At 41.3% G+C, this 17,643-nt stretch overlaps 1 pseudogene; it reads right to left on the minus strand.

Annotated features, from left to right (window-relative positions):
* Window positions 1-12,114: 12,114 nt before the first annotated feature.
* On the minus strand, window positions 12,115-12,509 carry LOC124657619 (annotated as a pseudogene).
* Window positions 12,510-17,643: the final 5,134 nt, after the last annotated feature.

A 17,643-nucleotide genomic window follows, 5' to 3' on the forward strand; every position in this document is an offset into this window, starting at 1 on the left:
TAGTGAAACTATATTTTTATTCCGTCACATCTTATGTACTTTACTTGGAGCGTCTGTTTGTTTTTGTTTTTGCTTTTGTTTGAATAAGTTCATCCTTGTGTGGGAGAGAGACACGCTCCGCTGGTTCGTATGAACACATGTGTTCTTAGCTCATAATATTCATGGCGAAGTTTCCTCTTCGTTAAATTGTTATATGGTTGGAATTGGAAAATGCTACATGTAGTAATTGGTAAAATATCTTGGATAATGTGATACTTGGCAATTGTTGTGCTCATGTTTAAGCTCTTGCATCATATACTTTGCACCTATTAATGAAGGAATACATAGAGCTTGCTAAAATTTGATTTGCATATTTGGTCTCTCTAAGGTCTAGATAATATCTAGTATTGAGTTTTGAACAACAAGGAAGACGGTGTAGAGTCTTATAATGTTTACAATATGTTTTTTTATGTGAGTTTTGCTGCACCGGTTCATCCTTGTGTTTGTTTCAAATAAACCTTGCTAGCCTAAACCTTGTATCGAGAGGGAATACTTCTCATGCATCCAAATACTTGAGCCAATATTCATGCCATTTGTGTCCACCATACCTACCTACTACATGGTATTTCTCCGCCATTCCAAAGTAAATTGCTTGAGTGCTATCTTTAAACCATTCAAAATTTATCACCTCTGATTTGTGTCAATGTTTTATAGCTCATGAGGAAGTATGTGGTGTTTATCTTTCAATCTTGTTGGGCAACTTTCACCAATGGACTAGTGGCTTCATCCGCTTATCCAATAATTTTGCAAAAAGAGCTGGCAATGGGATTCCCGAATCCCAAATTAATTAACAAAAATAGACACTCCTCCATGGTATGTGATTGTTGGACGGCACCCGAAGGATTCGGTTAGCCATGGCTTGAGAAAGCAAAGGTGGGGAGGAGTGTCATCTAAATAAAACTAAAATAAAAAGGCACTCCTTCATGGTATGAGATTGTTGGCGAGGCACCCGAGGATTCGGTTAGCCATGGTTTGTGAAAGAAAGGTTGGAAGGAGTGCCACCCAAAAATAAAATAAAATGGGAGCCGCTCTTTGAAGGTTTGTCTGGCAAGGGGGTTAGAGTACCCGCTACCATTCGTTGACAACAACAAACACCTCTCAAAACTTTATTTTTATGCTCTCTTTATGTTTTCAAAATAAAAGCTCTAGCACAAATACAGCAATCGATGCTTTCCTCTTTGAAGGACCATTCTTTTACTTTTATTGTTGAGTCAGTTACCTATCTCCTTCCACCTTAAGAAGCAAACACTTGTGTGAACTCGTGCATTGATTCCTACATACTTGCATATTGCACTTGTTATATTACTTTATGTTGACAATATCCATGAGATATACATGTTATAAGTTGAAAGCAACCGCTGAAACTTAATCTTCCTTCGTGTTGCTTCAATACCTCTACTTTGAATTATTACTTTATGAGTTAACTCTTATGCAAGACTTATTGATGCTTGTCTTGAAAGTGCTATTCATGAAAAGTCATTGCTTTATGATTCAGTTGTTTACTCATGTCATTACCATTGTTTTGATCGCTGCATTCATTACATATGTTTACAATATGATCAAGGTTATGATGGCATGTCACTTAAGAAATTATCTTTGTTATCGTTTTACCTCGCTGGACGAGACGAGAACTAAGCTTGGGGATGCTGATACGTCTCCAACGTATCGATAATTTCTTATGTTCCATGCTACTTTATTGATGATACCTACATGTTTTATGCACATTATATGTCGTATTTACGCATTTTCCGGAACTAACCTATTAACAAGATGCCGAAGTGCCGCTTCGTTTTCTCGCTGTTTTTGGTTTCGAAATCCTAGTAAAGAAATATTCTCGGAATTGGACGAAACTTTCGCCCCGGGTCCTATTTTTGCACGAAGCTTCCAGAAGACCGAAGAGATAACGAAGTGGGGCCACGAGGCAGCCAGAGGCTAGGGCGGCGCGGCCCAGGCCCTGGCCGCGCCGACCTACCCCCTGGGCCCCTCGTGTGGCCCCCCGCGTTGACCCTCCGCCTACTTAAAGCTTCCGTCGCGAAACCCCCAGTACCGAGAGCCACGATACGGAAAACCTTCCAGAGCCGCCGCCATCGCGAAGCCAAGATCTGGGGGACAGGAGTCTCTGTTCCGGCACCCTGCCGGAGCGGGGAAGTGCCCCGGAAGGCTTCTCCATCGACACCGCTGCCATCTCCACCGCCATCTTCATCACCGCTGCTGCTCCCATGAGGAGGGAGTAGTTCTCCATCGAGGCTCGGGGCTGTACCGGTAGCTATGTGGTTCATCTCTCTCCTATGTACTTCAATACAATAATCTCATGAGCTGCCTTACATGATTGAGATTCATATGATGATGCTTGTAATCTAGATGTCATTATGCTAGTCAAGTGGGTTTTACTTATGTGATCTCCGGGAGACTCCTTGTCCCACGTGTGTAAAGGTGACGAGTGTGTGCACCGTGTGGGTCTCTTAGGCTATATTTCACGAAGTACTTATTCACTCGTTGAAGAGCGTAGTGAAGTGCTTATTTATATCTCTTTATGATTGCAATGTGCATCGTATCACAATTTATCTATGTGCTACTCTAGTGATGTGTTATTAAAGTAGTTTTATTCCTCCCGCATGTGTGCAAAGGTGACAAGTGTGTGCACCGTGTTAGTACTTGGTTTATGCTATGATCATGATCTCTTGTAGATTGCGAAGTTAACTATTGCTATGATAATATTGATGTGATCTATTCCTCCTACATATGCATGAAGGTGACAAGTGTGCATGCTATGCTAGTACTTGGTTTAGTCTTTTGATCTATCTTACACTTAAGGTTACCTAAACATGAGCATTATTGTGGAGCTTGTTAACTCCAGCATTGAGGGTTCGTGTAATCCTACGCAATGTGTTCATCATCCAACAAAAGTGTAGAGTATGCATTTATCTATTCTCGTTATGTGATCAATGTTGAGAGTGTCCACTAGTGAAAGTCTAATCCCTAGGCCTTGTTCCTAAATACCGCTGAGTTACTACCGCTTGTTTACTCGTTTTATCGTGTTACTACCGCTGCAATACTACCACCATCAACTACACGCCAGCAAGCACTTTTCCGGCGCCATACTACCGCTCATACTTATTTATACCACCCGTATTTCACTATCTCTTCGCCGAACTAGTGCACCTATTTGGTGTGTTGGGGACACAAGAGACTTCTTGCTTTGTGGTTGCAGGGTTGCATGAGAGGGATATCTTTGACCTCTTCCTCCCTGAGTTCGATAAACCTTGGGTGATCCACTTAAGGGAAAACTTGCTGCTGTTCTACAAACCTCTGCACTTGGAGGCCCAACACTGTCTACAGGAAAGGAGGGGGAACGTAGACATCAAGTAGCATAATGAATTTTAAGCAATTGGATAATGAATATGTTGCTCAAGCATGGGGAAGATTGAAATCTTTGGTAAAGAATTACCCAACCCATGGACTAACTACTTGGATGATCATCCAAACCTTTTATGCAGGACTGAATTTTTCTTCGCGGAACTTATTGGATTCAGCTGTTGGAGGTACTTTTATGTCCATCACCTTGGGGGCGGCTACAAAGCTTCTTGATGATATGATGATAAATTACTCTGAATGGCACACGGAAAGGACTCCACAAGGTAAGAAGGTAAATTCTGTTGAAGAAACCTCCTCCTTGAGTGATAAGATTGATGTGATTATGTCTATGCTTGTGAATGGTAGATCTAATATTGATCCTAATAATGTTCCTTTAGCTTCATTGGTTGCTCAAGAGGAGAATGTTGATGTGAACTTCATTAAAAATAATAATTTCAACAACAATGCTTATAGGAATAATTCTGGTAATAACTATAGGCCATATCCTTCTAATAATGGTAACGGTTATGGTAATTCTTATGGTAATTCTTACAACAATAGTAGAAGTGTACCCTCTGGTCTTGAAGCCATGCTTAAAGAATTTATTAGTACACAAACTGGTTTTAACAAATCTGTTGAAGAAAAGCTTGGTAAAATTGATATTCTTGCTTCTATGGTTGATAGTCTTGCTGCTGATGTTGATATTTTAAAATTGAAAGTTATGCCTAATGAAACTAAAGATATTAAGTCATTTGCTACAGCAAACGCCATACAAGTTCGAATTAATGAAAATATTAGATTGATGGCTGAATTGCATGCTAGGTGGGAAAGAGAAGAAAACGAAAAACTAGCTAAAGAGAATAATGTAGCTAAAGTTTGGACTATCACCACCACTAGTAATGTTGATGCCTCACATGTTGCTAAACCTCCTACTATCAATGGTAAAATAATTGGTGTTGGCAATGTTTCTACTCCTAGTACAAAGCGTACAAAACTGCCTGAAACTGCTAAAACTGCTAAAACTGTTTGTGATAAAACTGCTGAAATTTTTCAAAATATTGGGGACAATGATCCCATTGCTGTAGATCATAATGATTTAGATTTTGATGATTGTCATATCTCTGAAGTTATAAAGTTTTTACAAAAACTTGCTAGAAGTCCTAATGCTAGTGCTATAAATTTAGCCTTTACAAAACATATAACAAATGCTCTCATTAAAGCTAGAGAAGAGAAATTAAAACTTGAAGCTTCTATTCCTAGGAAGTAGGAAGATGGTTGGGAGCCCATCATTAAGATGAAAGTCAATGATTTTGATTGTAATGCTTTATGTGATCTTGGTGCAAGTATTTCGTTATGCCTAAGAAACTCTATGATATGCTTGACTTGCCACCATTGAAAAATTGTTATTTGGATGTTAATCTTGCTGATCATTCTATAAAGAAACCTTTGGGTAGGATTGATAATGTTCGCATTACGGTTAACAATAACCTTGTCCCCGTTGATTTTGTTGTCTTGGATATTGAATGCAATGCATCTTGTCCCATTATTTTGGGAAGACCTTTTCTTCGAACTCGTTGGTGCTATTATTGATATGAAGGAAGGGAATATTAAGTATCAATTTCCTCTCAAGAAAGGTATGTAACACTTCCCTAGAAAGAGAATGAAGTTGCCTTTTGATTCTATTATTAGAACAAATTATGATGTTGATGCTTCATCTCTTGATAATACTTGATTCACACTTTCTGGGCCTAGCTGAAAGGCGTTAAAGAAAAGCGCTTATGGGAGACAACCCATTATTTTACTTCTGCACTTTTGTTTTATATTTGAGTCTTGGAAGTTGTTACTACTGTAGCAACCTCTCCTTATCTTTATTTTATTGCATTGTTGTGCCAAGTAAAGTCTTTGATAGTAGGGTTGATACTAGATTTGGATTACTGCGCAGAAATAGATTTCTTACTGTCACAAAATTGAGCAGCCCCATCTGTAGGTAACTCAGAAAATTCTGCCAATTTACGTGCGTGATCCTCAGATATGTACGCAACTTTCATTCAATTTGACCTTTTTCATCTGAGCAAGTTAAGTGCCCCAGAAAAATTCGTCTTTACGGACTGTTCTGTTTTGACAGATTGTGCCTTTTATTTCGCATTGCCTCGTTTTGCTATGTTTGATGGATTTCTTTGTTCCATTAACTTTCAGTAGCTTTGTGCAATGTCCAGAAGTGTTAAGAATGATTATGTCACCTCTGAATATATGAATTTTCAATTATGCACTAACTCTCTAATGAGTTTGTTTTGAGTTTGGTGTGGAGGAAGTTTTCAAGGATCAAGAGAGGAGGATGATACAATATGATCAAGAAGAGTGAAAAGTCTAAGCTTGGGGATGCCCCCGTGGTTCATCCCTGCATATTTCAAGAAGACTCAAGCATCTAAGCTTGGGGATGCCCAAGGCATCCCCTTCTTCATCGACAACTTATCGAGTCACCTCTAGTGAAACTATATTTTTATTCAGATCACATCTTATGTGCTTTACTTGGAGCGTCTCGTTTGCTTTTATTTTTGTTTTTGTTTGAATAAACTCGGATCCTAGCAATCTTTGTGTGGGAGAAAGACACGCTCCGCTGTTGCATATGAACACATGTGTTCTTAGTGTTACTTTTAATGTTCAGGGCGAAGGTTCAAACTGCCTCGTTCATTGTTATATGGTTGGAAACAGAAAATGCTTCATGTGGTAATTGGTATATTGTCTTGAATAATTTGATACTTGGAAATTGTTGTGCTCAAATAGATCATGTTTAAGCTCTTGCATCATGTACTTTGCACCTACTAATGAAGAACTACATAGAGCTTGTTGAAATTTGGTTTGCATGATTGGTCTCTCTAAGGTCTAGATATTTTCTGATGAAGTGTTTGAACAACAAAGAAGACAATGTAGAGTCTTATAATGCTTGCAATATGTTCTTATGTAAGTTTTGTCTGTACCGGTTCATACTTGTGTTTGCTTCAAACAACCTTGCTAGCCAAAGCCTTGTACTGAGAGGGAATACTTCTCGTGCATCCAAATCCTTGAGCCAAAACCTATGCCATTTGTGTCCACCATACCTACCTACTATGTGGTATTTTTCTCGCCATTCCAAGTAAATACTTCATGTGCTACCTTTAAACAATTCAAAAGTTATTATCTCTTATTTGTGTCAATGTTTTATAGCTCATGAGGAAGTATGTGGTGTTTTATCTTTCGATCTTGTCATTTACTTGGACGGACTTTCACCAATGGATTAGTGGCTCATCCGCTTATCCAATAATTTTGCAAAAAGAGCCGGCAATGGGGTTCCCAGCCCCGATTAATTAACTTGCATTAATAATTCTCTTCACATGCTTTGCCCCGATCAATCGGTGAGCAACTTAATTTTGCAAAAAGGAAAAGAAAAAAAAAGACACTCCTCCATGGTATGAGATTGTTGGAAGGCACCCGAGGATTCGGTTAGCCATGGCTTGAGAAAGAAAAGGTGGGGAGGAGTGTCATCCATAAATAATAAAATGCATGTGTAAACAAAAGAGAAGAGGGATGATCTACCTTGGTGGTAGAAATAACGTCCTTCATGGGAGCCGCTCTTGAAAGTCTGGTTGATAAGGTAGTTAGAGTACCCACTACCATTCGTTGACAACAATAAACACCTCTCAAAACTTTACTTTTATGCTCTCTATATGATTTCAAAACTTGAAAAGCTCTAGCACATGATTTAATCTCTGCTTCCCTCTGCGAAGGGCCTTTCTTTTACTTTATGTTGAGTCAGTTTACCTACTTCTTTCTATCTTAGAAGCAAACACTTGTGTCAACTGTGTGCATTAATTCCTACATACTTGCTTATTTGCATTCATCATATTACTTTGTGTTGACAATTATCCATGAGATATACATGTTGAAGTTGAAAGCAACTGCTGAAACTTATATCTTCCTTTGTGTTGCTTCAAAACTCTCTACTAAGAATTTATTGCCTTATGAGTTAACTCCTATGCAAGTCTTATCGATGCTTCTCTTGAAAGTACTATTCATGAAAAGTCTTTGCTATATGATTCAGCTTGTTTAATCATTGTCTTTACCATTGCTTCGAATCACTTCATTCACTTCATATGCTTTACAATAGTATTGATCAAGATTATGATAGCATGTCACTTCAGAAATTATCATTGTTATCGTTTACCTACTCGAGGGCGAGTAGGAACTAAGCTTAGGGATGCTTGATACGTCTCAAACGTATCTATAATTTCTTATGTTCCATGCTACTTTTATGATGATACTCACATGTTTTATACACACTTTATGTCATTATTATGCATTTTCCGGCACTAACCTACTAACAAGATGCCGAAGAGCTAGTTGTTGTTTTCTGCTGTTTTTGGTTTCAGAAATCCTACAAAGGAAATATTCTCGGAATTGGACGAAATCAACGCCCAGGGTCTTATTTTTCCACGAAGCTTCCAGAAGACCGAAAGGGATACGAAGTGGGGCGACGAGGCGCCGCCACCATATTCACCGGAGGGCTCTACATCATCATGCCCGCCTCCGGATTGATGCGTGAGTAGTTCATCCTTGGACTATGGGTCCATAGCAGTAGCTAGATGGTTGTCTTCTCCTCATTGTGCTATCATGTTAGATCTTGTGAGCTGCCTATCATGATCAAGATCATCTATTTGTAATGCTACATGTTGTGTTTGTTGGGATCCGATGAATATTGAATACTATGTCAAGTTGATTATCAATCTATTATATATGTGTTGTTTATGTTCTTGCATGCTCTCCGTTGCTAGTAGAGGCTCTGGCCAAGTTGATACTTGTAACTCTAAGAGGGATTATTTATGCTCGATAGTGGGTTCATGCCTCCATTGAATCTGGGACAGTGACAGAAAGTTCTAAGGTTGTGGATGTGCTGTTGCCACTAGGGATAAAACATCAATGCTTTGTCTAAGGATATTTGTGTTGATTATATTACGCACCATACTTAATGCAATTGTCTGTTGTTTGCAACTTAATACTGGAGGGGTTGCGGATGCTAACCCGAAGGTGGACTTTTTAGGCATAGATGCATGCTGGATAGCGGTCTATGTACTTTGTCGTAATGCCCTGATTAAATCTCATAGTAGTCATCATGATATATGTATGTGCATCTCTATTTGTCAATTGCCCAACTGTAATTTGTTCACCCAACATGCTAGTTATCTTATCGGAGAGACACCACTAGTGAACTGTGGACCCCGGTCCATTCTTTTACATCTGAATACAATCTACTGCAATACTTGTTCTCTACCTGTTCTTCGCATACAAACATCATTTTCCACACCATACGTTTAATCCTTTGTTTTCAGCAAGCCGGTGAGATTGACAACCTCACTGTTACGTTGGGGCAAAGTACTTTGATTGTGTTGTGCAGGTTCCACGTTGGCGCCGGAATCCCTGGTGTTGCGCCGCACTACACTCCTTCACCAACAACTTTCACGTGCTCCTTGACTCCTACTGGTTCGATAACCTTGGTTTCATACTGAGGGAAAACTTGCTTCTATACGCATCACACCTTCCTCTTAGGGTTCCCAACGGACGTGTGTAACTACACGCATCAAGCTGCCACTAACTTGGACTCAAACTCACGTGGGTTATCATATATTGATTAAACAAGAGAGAGAAGAAGGATGAAAGATGAAACGGGAAGAACAAGAGGGATCCGAATATACTGGCAGAACGGGCACGCTGGTGGAGGACTCCGGTGCCCGCGCGCCTTGAGCATATTTGGCGGTACCGGCAAAGTCCAACACACTACTCTTGAGCTTAGGCACATGCATTTGGGGAGAGGATCTATGGTTCGAAGTGGTGATCATAGTGGTGTAGTGCGAGATCTAGGGTTCGTATAGAGGAGGTTGTTGTGAGGTTTAGTTTACATAGTGGAGAGAGTGGAATGCGGTGGCGTGGTTAGACTAGTCAGCAATCAGTTTTTCGTGTATTATATAGAATCCTAGGACATATAGGGTTAGTTTTACGGGCCCTTGAGTTAGTGCCGGCTCTCCGGACCGTATGCTATCATGACAGGTCTCTCGAGCAATATAGGCAGTTTCAACCCTATCTCGAGGGGGAGGAACTGAGACATGTGCCTTATTTTCTCGCTGGAGCAAGTGAGGAGCGTTGGAACTTTGCGAAGGGCAACATTCAGCTCATCTTCTGACCATCCAAGACACCTTGATGTGGGAAAGATTGACTCTGATCTTCTCCTCGCTCAGATATCCTACAACGCGTAGTGCAATCTTGAACATTCCTGGCCTGCGTGGCACACCCAAGCGTTCCGGGTGCTCAACCATGGCCTCAACATGGTGAATAGTTGATGAAATCTCATAACATTATAGCCGAATAAATATATTTTAAAATTGGCAAGATATTTTATACAAAACTTTTATACGGAGTACTTGTATTAAACTATCGTAATCATATTATAGTCAAATTGAGTATAATTTTAGATTACTAGATTGCTTAACTAACAACATTACACTATTTTGGGATATTAGTTCTCTATTGTACAACTGTAATGAATACAATACATAGTTTTTTCTGCTAATTTAAATTTATGTTGCAATAAAGTTTTACTTAAATTATTTTTCACCTGTTTCATAAATTATATTGTGTATTTATATATGTATATATGTGTCTTGGTGCATATATATACTAATTAATATCCACAATTACCATGATACAGATCTATAATTCATACAATTAAATAAATATCTTAGTTGTGGTTCTGGTTTATTGTTAGGTACTTATACTTTTAGACATTTCTAACAATTGGCAACTTTTCTTGTAAGTTAGATTTCGTAGTAAGTTCACAAAATGTGCGGGCTCTACACATGATATTGGAACCATATATACTATAATAATATATGGACATAACATTATCTTAGATATGCTTGTTTTAAATGTGATTAGTGTTCATATGGTGTATGCAAGTGCTCCGGCTAGTTGTTCAGATAAACTTTTTTTGAACGAAATTAAACATGAGAATCTATCACATGCGGTATAGATACAAATAGCTAATGACATGAACGAGTAAAATTGATTCTGAAAAAGGGACATAATGTCACAATTCATCTCCATGGTCGATTATGCAACTACAACAATAAACCAAAACGAAAACCAACTTCAGCTTGGGCTGCTCGGGTCTCGTGCACCCAACCTACCATGACCCATACGAGCCATGGCCGATTTCCTTCCTTCTTGCATTGTGATTGTGTGAGATGTCGCCGGGCGAAAGAGCATGTGTTGCATCCTCGCGTGCATCACCCGCCGGCAACCGGAGTGAAGTTGTTTGCGCTCAATCACATTCCCGCCACGAGTAGGGGTGTAGAATGAACCTAGAACGAGAGGGAAGTGAAGGGATCGCCCCAATGGAATGTACAGAGGTCATTCTACGGGCTATTTGATCGGATGCTGCCTAAATGTTGATATCGTAGTTATTTTTCAAAAATTCAGGGTGGGCCATTGCCTACCTGGCCCATCCTCTAGGTCCGCCCATATCCCGAGGGCAGTGAGGCTGAGCACGGGGTTGAGTATTCGCTCCGTGCTAGCGCATAGGAACTCAGGGTCCTTGGAGAGGAGGGAAGCAATGTCGCGGCGGGAGAGGCCCAGGCCGGAGAGGAATGTGATGACGGTGTGGGGCTTTGTGGAAGAGTTGAGGTAGGGGATGTCCTGGGAGGTCTTGTGGGCTTGGGGACGCGTCAAGCCGCATGTGGCAAAAAGGTACTTCTTGAGGATGAAGCGAGGGCTTGCCGGCGCGGGGGAGACGGTGGCGCGAGAAGGGAAGATGCGGCTGGCCACTCGAGAAGCGAACATGCGGGTGGCCGCGCGAGAAGTGGAAAGGCGGGTGGCGACGCATCTGCGGCTTGGATCCGCGTCTGAGCGGTGGATGTCGGGGGAGGCGATGGTGGAGGTGGCGAGAGAAGGGTAGAGCCAGCTGGCCACGCGAGACGCGAAGAACCGGGTGGCCGCACGAGAAGCGGAGAGGCGGCTGCCAACGCGTCTACGTCAGCGGGTTGGATCCGCGTTTCACTGGTGGATTCCGGTGTAGGCGGTGGTGGAGGTGGCGGGAGAAGGGAAGAGCTAGATGACCAGGCCGCTTCTCCTGCGGCTTGCCTCCGCGTCGGAGGAGGAGTTAGGGGAGGCCGCGGGAGAAGAGATCGGTGAGGCGGACGGAGAAGGGACCGCCGAAGAAGAGACGGGCGAGGAGATGGGACCAAACCATTTGTGAAAAGATAAGTAACAAAAGCAAAACTACATTAGAGAAGGTGACATATTAAAGCAATACACGTTATAGAGAAGCAAAGACGATACTACTTGTTCATACCGCTCACGATTGTTCTAAAACCCGGCCGATTCTAGAACCTTGATACATGTTCAACACTCCATGCGGACAACCGAACAAGAAACATCTTCCCAAGTAGCCAAACACACCTAGAATGTTGAGATCAAATTACACACGGACTAACAGTAGATTATCCACATACACCAGGCGTGTAGCCTATTACTTTATTGAGCTAGCCCGCCGTGGAGACGAGCAAGTAGGTAGCTAGCCACAACGCTGACACACACAAATTGAAGACTTGGAAGTCGACATTAAAGCAAATGGCTGGATTTATAACCAGTCAACAATCTGATCGTTCAGACTGTCACCATGACAACAAGCATGCTTCAGCTGAAGTCCGACCAGGTGATTTTCACCTCGCCGAGGCTGGGGTCAAGTTGGAAGTTACGCCAGATCACGGGCGACGCGCCCACCTCGTCGTGGCAGTTGCGGCACTCGTCCACGACGATGGCACTCATGTAAAGGTTGCTCGAGTCCGTGATACGGATCAGCTTGCCGCACCGTGCCCCACCGTGGAACCATTTAGAGGACAGGGACACGATGAACTCTTCGTCGCTGTGGTACTGGCCGTCGCACGCCGCCGGGCCGCCGCCCCCTCGCCTTCCTGGAAGCCGTTCACCGTCATCACCGCCGGGACGTCGACGTACCGGGAAACGGCGCACGACACCTGCAGAAGAACAAGAGTGCAGAAAAGCACGGCGACCCTGGTAGTGTTGGCCATGGTATTGAGCTCCTGTGCCAGCGTTCTCCTTATAATTTTAGCAGCTAGCTTGCCCTGTGTGGTTTCTCAAAGCTGTTGGTTCGAGGAGTTTATATAGGCTTATGTTGTGCTGCAGCATGCAGACATAACAACGGGCATCACTAGTGGAAAAGAGGCCTTTCGTCCCACCCTTTAGTTCCCGTTTTGAACCAAACCGGGACCAATGAGGGGCATTGGTCCCGGTTCATCATGAAAACCCTTTAGTCCCGGTTCGTTTGGACCCTTTAGTCCCCCTTCGTATTACGAACCGGGAATAAAGGGTGATCTATGGGGCAAAACCCTTTAGTCCCCCTTCGTATCACCAATCGGGACTAAAGGTCTACCCTTTAGTCCCGGTTCGTAATACGAAGGGGGACTAAAGGGTTTTTTGCCTCCCCATGCACCTCCACACCCCCCCCCCCTGGATCGCCTTTTTTAACACTGTAAAATATAAAAGAAAATGATACAAAATTCAAAAAATAAAATGTTTTCGGATTCTTGTATGTTATGCAACCTACTATTAGGGAAAATTAACAAATTTGAATTTTCACTTATTTTGCAAAAATGTTTTGAAAAATGGTAAAACCGCAATAACTTTTGCGTACGACGTCGAAAAAAAACGTATAATATATCAAAAAAATCCTGGGAGACAACCCATTATTTTACTTCTGCACTTTTGTTTTATATTTGAGTCTTGGAAGTTGTTACTACTGTAGCAACCTCTCCTTATCTTTATTTTATTGCATTGTTGTGCCAAGTAAAGTCTTTGATAGTAGGGTTGATACTAGATTTGGATTACTGCGCAGAAATAGATTTCTTACTGTCACAAAATTGAGCAGCCCCATCTGTAGGTAACTCAGAAAATTCTGCCAATTTACGTGCGTGATCCTCAGATATGTACGCAACTTTCATTCAATTTGACCTTTTTCATCTGAGCAAGTTAAGTGCCCCAGAAAAATTCGTCTTTACGGACTGTTCTGTTTTGACAGATTGTGCCTTTTATTTCGCATTGCCTGTTTTGCTATGTTTGATGGATTTCTTTGTTCCATTAACTTTCAGTAGCTTTGTGCAATGTCCAGAAGTGTTAAGAATGATTATGTCACCTCTGAATATATGAATTTTCAATTATGCACTAACTCTCTAATGAGTTTGTTTTGAGTTTGGTGTGGAGGAAGTTTTCAAGGATCAAGAGAGGAGGATGATACAATATGATCAAGAAGAGTGAAAAGTCTAAGCTTGGGGATGCCCCCGTGGTTCATCCCTGCATATTTCAAGAAGACTCAAGCATCTAAGCTTGGGGATGCCCAAGGCATCCCCTTCTTCATCGACAACTTATCGGGTCACCTCTAGTGAAACTATATTTTTATTCAGATCACATCTTATGTGCTTTACTTGGAGCGTCTGTTTGCTTTTATTTTTGTTTTTGTTTGAATAAACTCGGATCCTAGCAATCTTTGTGTGGGAGAAAGACACGCTCCGCTGTTGCATATGAACACATGTGTTCTTAGTGTTATTTTTAATGTTCAGGGCGAAGGTTCAAACTGCCTCGTTCATTGTTATATGGTTGGAAACAGAAAATGCTTCATGTGGTAATTGGTATATTGTCTTGAATAATTTGATACTTGGAAATTGTTGTGCTCAAATAGATCATGTTTAAGCTCTTGCATCATGTACTTTGCACCTACTAATGAAGAACTACATAGAGCTTGTTGAAATTTGGTTTGCATGATTGGTCTCTCTAAGGTCTAGATATTTTCTGATGAAGTGTTTGAACAACAAAGAAGACAATGTAGAGTCTTATAATGCTTGCAATATGTTCTTATGTAAGTTTTGCTGTACCGGTTCATACTTGTGTTTGCTTCAAACAACCTTGCTAGCCAAAGCCTTGTACTGAGAGGGAATACTTCTCGTGCATCCAAATCCTTGAGCCAAAACCTATGCCATTTGTGTCCACCATACCTACCTACTATGTGGTATTTTTCTGCCATTCCAAGTAAATACTTCATGTGCTACCTTTAAACAATTCAAAAGTTATTATCTCTTATTTGTGTCAATGTTTTATAGCTCATGAGGAAGTATGTGGTGTTTTATCTTTCGATCTTGTCATTTACTTCGGACAGACTTTCACCAATGGATTAGTGGCTCATCCGCTTATCCAATAATTTTGCAAAAAGAGCTGGCAATGGGGTTCCCAGCCCCGATTAATTAACTTGCATTAATAATTCTCTTCACATGCTTTGCCCTGATCAATCAGTGAGCAACTTAATTTTGCAAAAAGGAAAAGAAAAAAAAAGACACTCCTCCATGGTATGAGATTGTTGGAAGGCACCCGAGGATTCGGTTAGCCATGGCTTGAGAAAGAAAAGGTGGGGAGGAGTGTCATCCATAAATAATAAAATGCATGTGTAAACAAAAGAGAAGAGGGATGATCTACCTTGGTGGTAGAAATAACGTCCTTCATGGGAGCCGCTCTTGAAAGTCTAGTTGATAAGGTAGTTAGAGTACCCACTACCATTCGTTGACAACAATAAACACCTCTCAAAACTTTACTTTTATGCTCTCTATATGATTTCAAAACTTGAAAAGCTCTAGCACATGATTTAATCTCTGCTTCCCTCTGCGAAGGGCCTTTCTTTTACTTTATGTTGAGTCAGTTTACCTACTTCTTTCTATCTTAGAAGCAAACACTTGTGTCAACTGTGTGCATTAATTCCTACATACTTGCTTATTTGCATTCATCATATTATTTTGTGTTGACAATTATCCATGAGATATACATGTTGAAGTTGAAAGCAACTGCTGAAACTTATATCTTCCTTTGTGTTGCTTCAAAACTCTCTACTAAGAATTTATTGCCTTATGAGTTAACTCCTATGCAAGTCTTATCGATGCTTCTCTTGAAAGTACTATTCATGAAAAGTCTTTGCTATATGATTCAGTTGTTTAATCATTGTCTTTACCATTGCTTCGAATCACTTCATTCACTTCATATGCTTTACAATAGTATTGATCAAGATTATGATAGCATGTCACTTCAGAAATTATCATTGTTATCGTTTACCTACTCGAGGGCGAGTAGGAACTAAGCTTGGGGATGCTTGATACGTCTCAAACGTATCTATAATTTCTTATGTTCCATGCTACTTTTATGATGATACTCACATGTTTTATACACACTTTATGTCATTATTATGCATTTTCCGGCACTAACCTATTAACAAGATGCCGAAGAGCTAGTTGTTGTTTTCTGCTGTTTTTGGTTTCAGAAATCCTACAAAGGAAATATTCTCGGAATTGGACGAAATCAACGCCCAGGGTCTTATTTTTCCACGAAGCTTCCAGAAGACCGAAAGGGATACGAAGTGGGGCGACGAGGCGCCGCCACCATATTCACCGGAGGGCTCTACATCATCATGCCCGCCTCCGGATTGATGCGTGAGTAGTTCATCCTTGGACTATGGGTCCATAGCAGTAGCTAGATGGTTGTCTTCTCCTCATTGTGCTATCATGTTAGATCTTGTGAGCTGCCTATCATGATTAAGATCATCTATTTGTAATGCTACATGTTGTGTTTGTTGGGATCCGATGAATATTGAATACTATGTCAAGTTGATTATCAATCTATTATATATGTGTTGTTTATGTTCTTGCATGCTCTCCGTTGCTAGTAGAGGCTCTGGCCAAGTTGATACTTGTAACTCTAAGAGGGATTATTTATGCTCGATAGTGGGTTCATGCCTCCATTGAATGCAGGACGAGTGACGAAAGTTCTAAGGTTGTGGATGTGCTTGTTGCCACTAGGGATAAAACATCAATGCTTTGTCTAAGGATATTTGTGTTGATTATATTACGCACCATACTTAATGCAATTGTACGTTGTTTGCAACTTAATACTGGAGGGGTTGCGGATGCTAACCCGAAGGTGGACTTTTTAGGCATAGATGCATGCTGGATAGCGGTCTATGTACTTTGTCGTAATGCCCTGATTAAATCTCATAGTAGTCATCATGATATATGTATGTGCATCTCTATTTGTCAATTGCCCAACTGTAATTTGTTCACCCAACATGCTAGTTATCTTATCGGAGAGACACCACTAGTGAACTGTGGACCCCGGTCCATTCTTTTACATCTGAATACAATCTACTGCAATACTTGTTCTCTACTGTTCTTCGCATACAAACATCATTTTCCACACCATACGTTTAATCCTTTGTTTTCAGCAAGCCGGTGAGATTGACAACCTCACTGTTACGTTGGGGCAAAGTACTTTGATTGTGTTGTGCAGGTTCCACGTTGGCGCCGGAATCCCTGGTGTTGCGCCGCACTACACTCCTTCACCAACAACTTTCACGTGCTCCTTGACTCCTACTGGTTCGATAACCTTGGTTTCATACTGAGGGAAAACTTGCTTCTATACGCATCACACCTTCCTCTTAGGGTTCCCAACGGACGTGTGTAACTGCACGCATCAAGCTGCCACTAACTTGGACTCAAACTCACGTGGGTTATCATATATTGATTAAACAAGAGAGAGAAGAAGGATGAAAGATGAAACGGGAAGAACAAGAGGGATCCGAATATACGGCGAGAACGGGCACGCTGGTGGAGGACTCCGGTGCCCGCGCGCCTTGAGCATATTTGGCGGTACCGGCAAAGTCCAACACACTACTCTTGAGCTTAGGCACATGCATTTGGGGAGAGGATCTATGGTTCGAAGTGGTGATCATAGTGGTGTAGTGCGAGATCTAGGGTTCGTATAGAGGAGGTTGTTGTGAGGTTTAGTTTACATAGTGGAGAGAGTGGAATGCGGTGGCGTGGTTAGACTAGTCAGCAATCAGTTTTTCGTGTATTATATAGAATCCTAGGACATATAGGGTTAGTTTTACGGGCCCTTGAGTTAGTGCCGGCTCTCCAGACTGTATGCTATCATGACAGGTCTCTGAGCAATATAGGCAGTTTCAACCCTATCTCGAGGGGGAGGAACTGAGACATGTGCCTTATTTTCTCGCTGGAGCAAGTGAGGAGCGTTGGAACTTTGCGAAGGGCAACATTCAGCTCATCTTCTGACCATCCAAGACACCTTGATGTGGGAAAGATTGACTCTGATCTTCTC

Source organism: Lolium rigidum, chromosome 5, assembly GCF_022539505.1.
Source record: "Lolium rigidum isolate FL_2022 chromosome 5, APGP_CSIRO_Lrig_0.1, whole genome shotgun sequence".
NCBI classification, from domain to species: Eukaryota; Viridiplantae; Streptophyta; class Magnoliopsida; order Poales; family Poaceae; genus Lolium; species Lolium rigidum.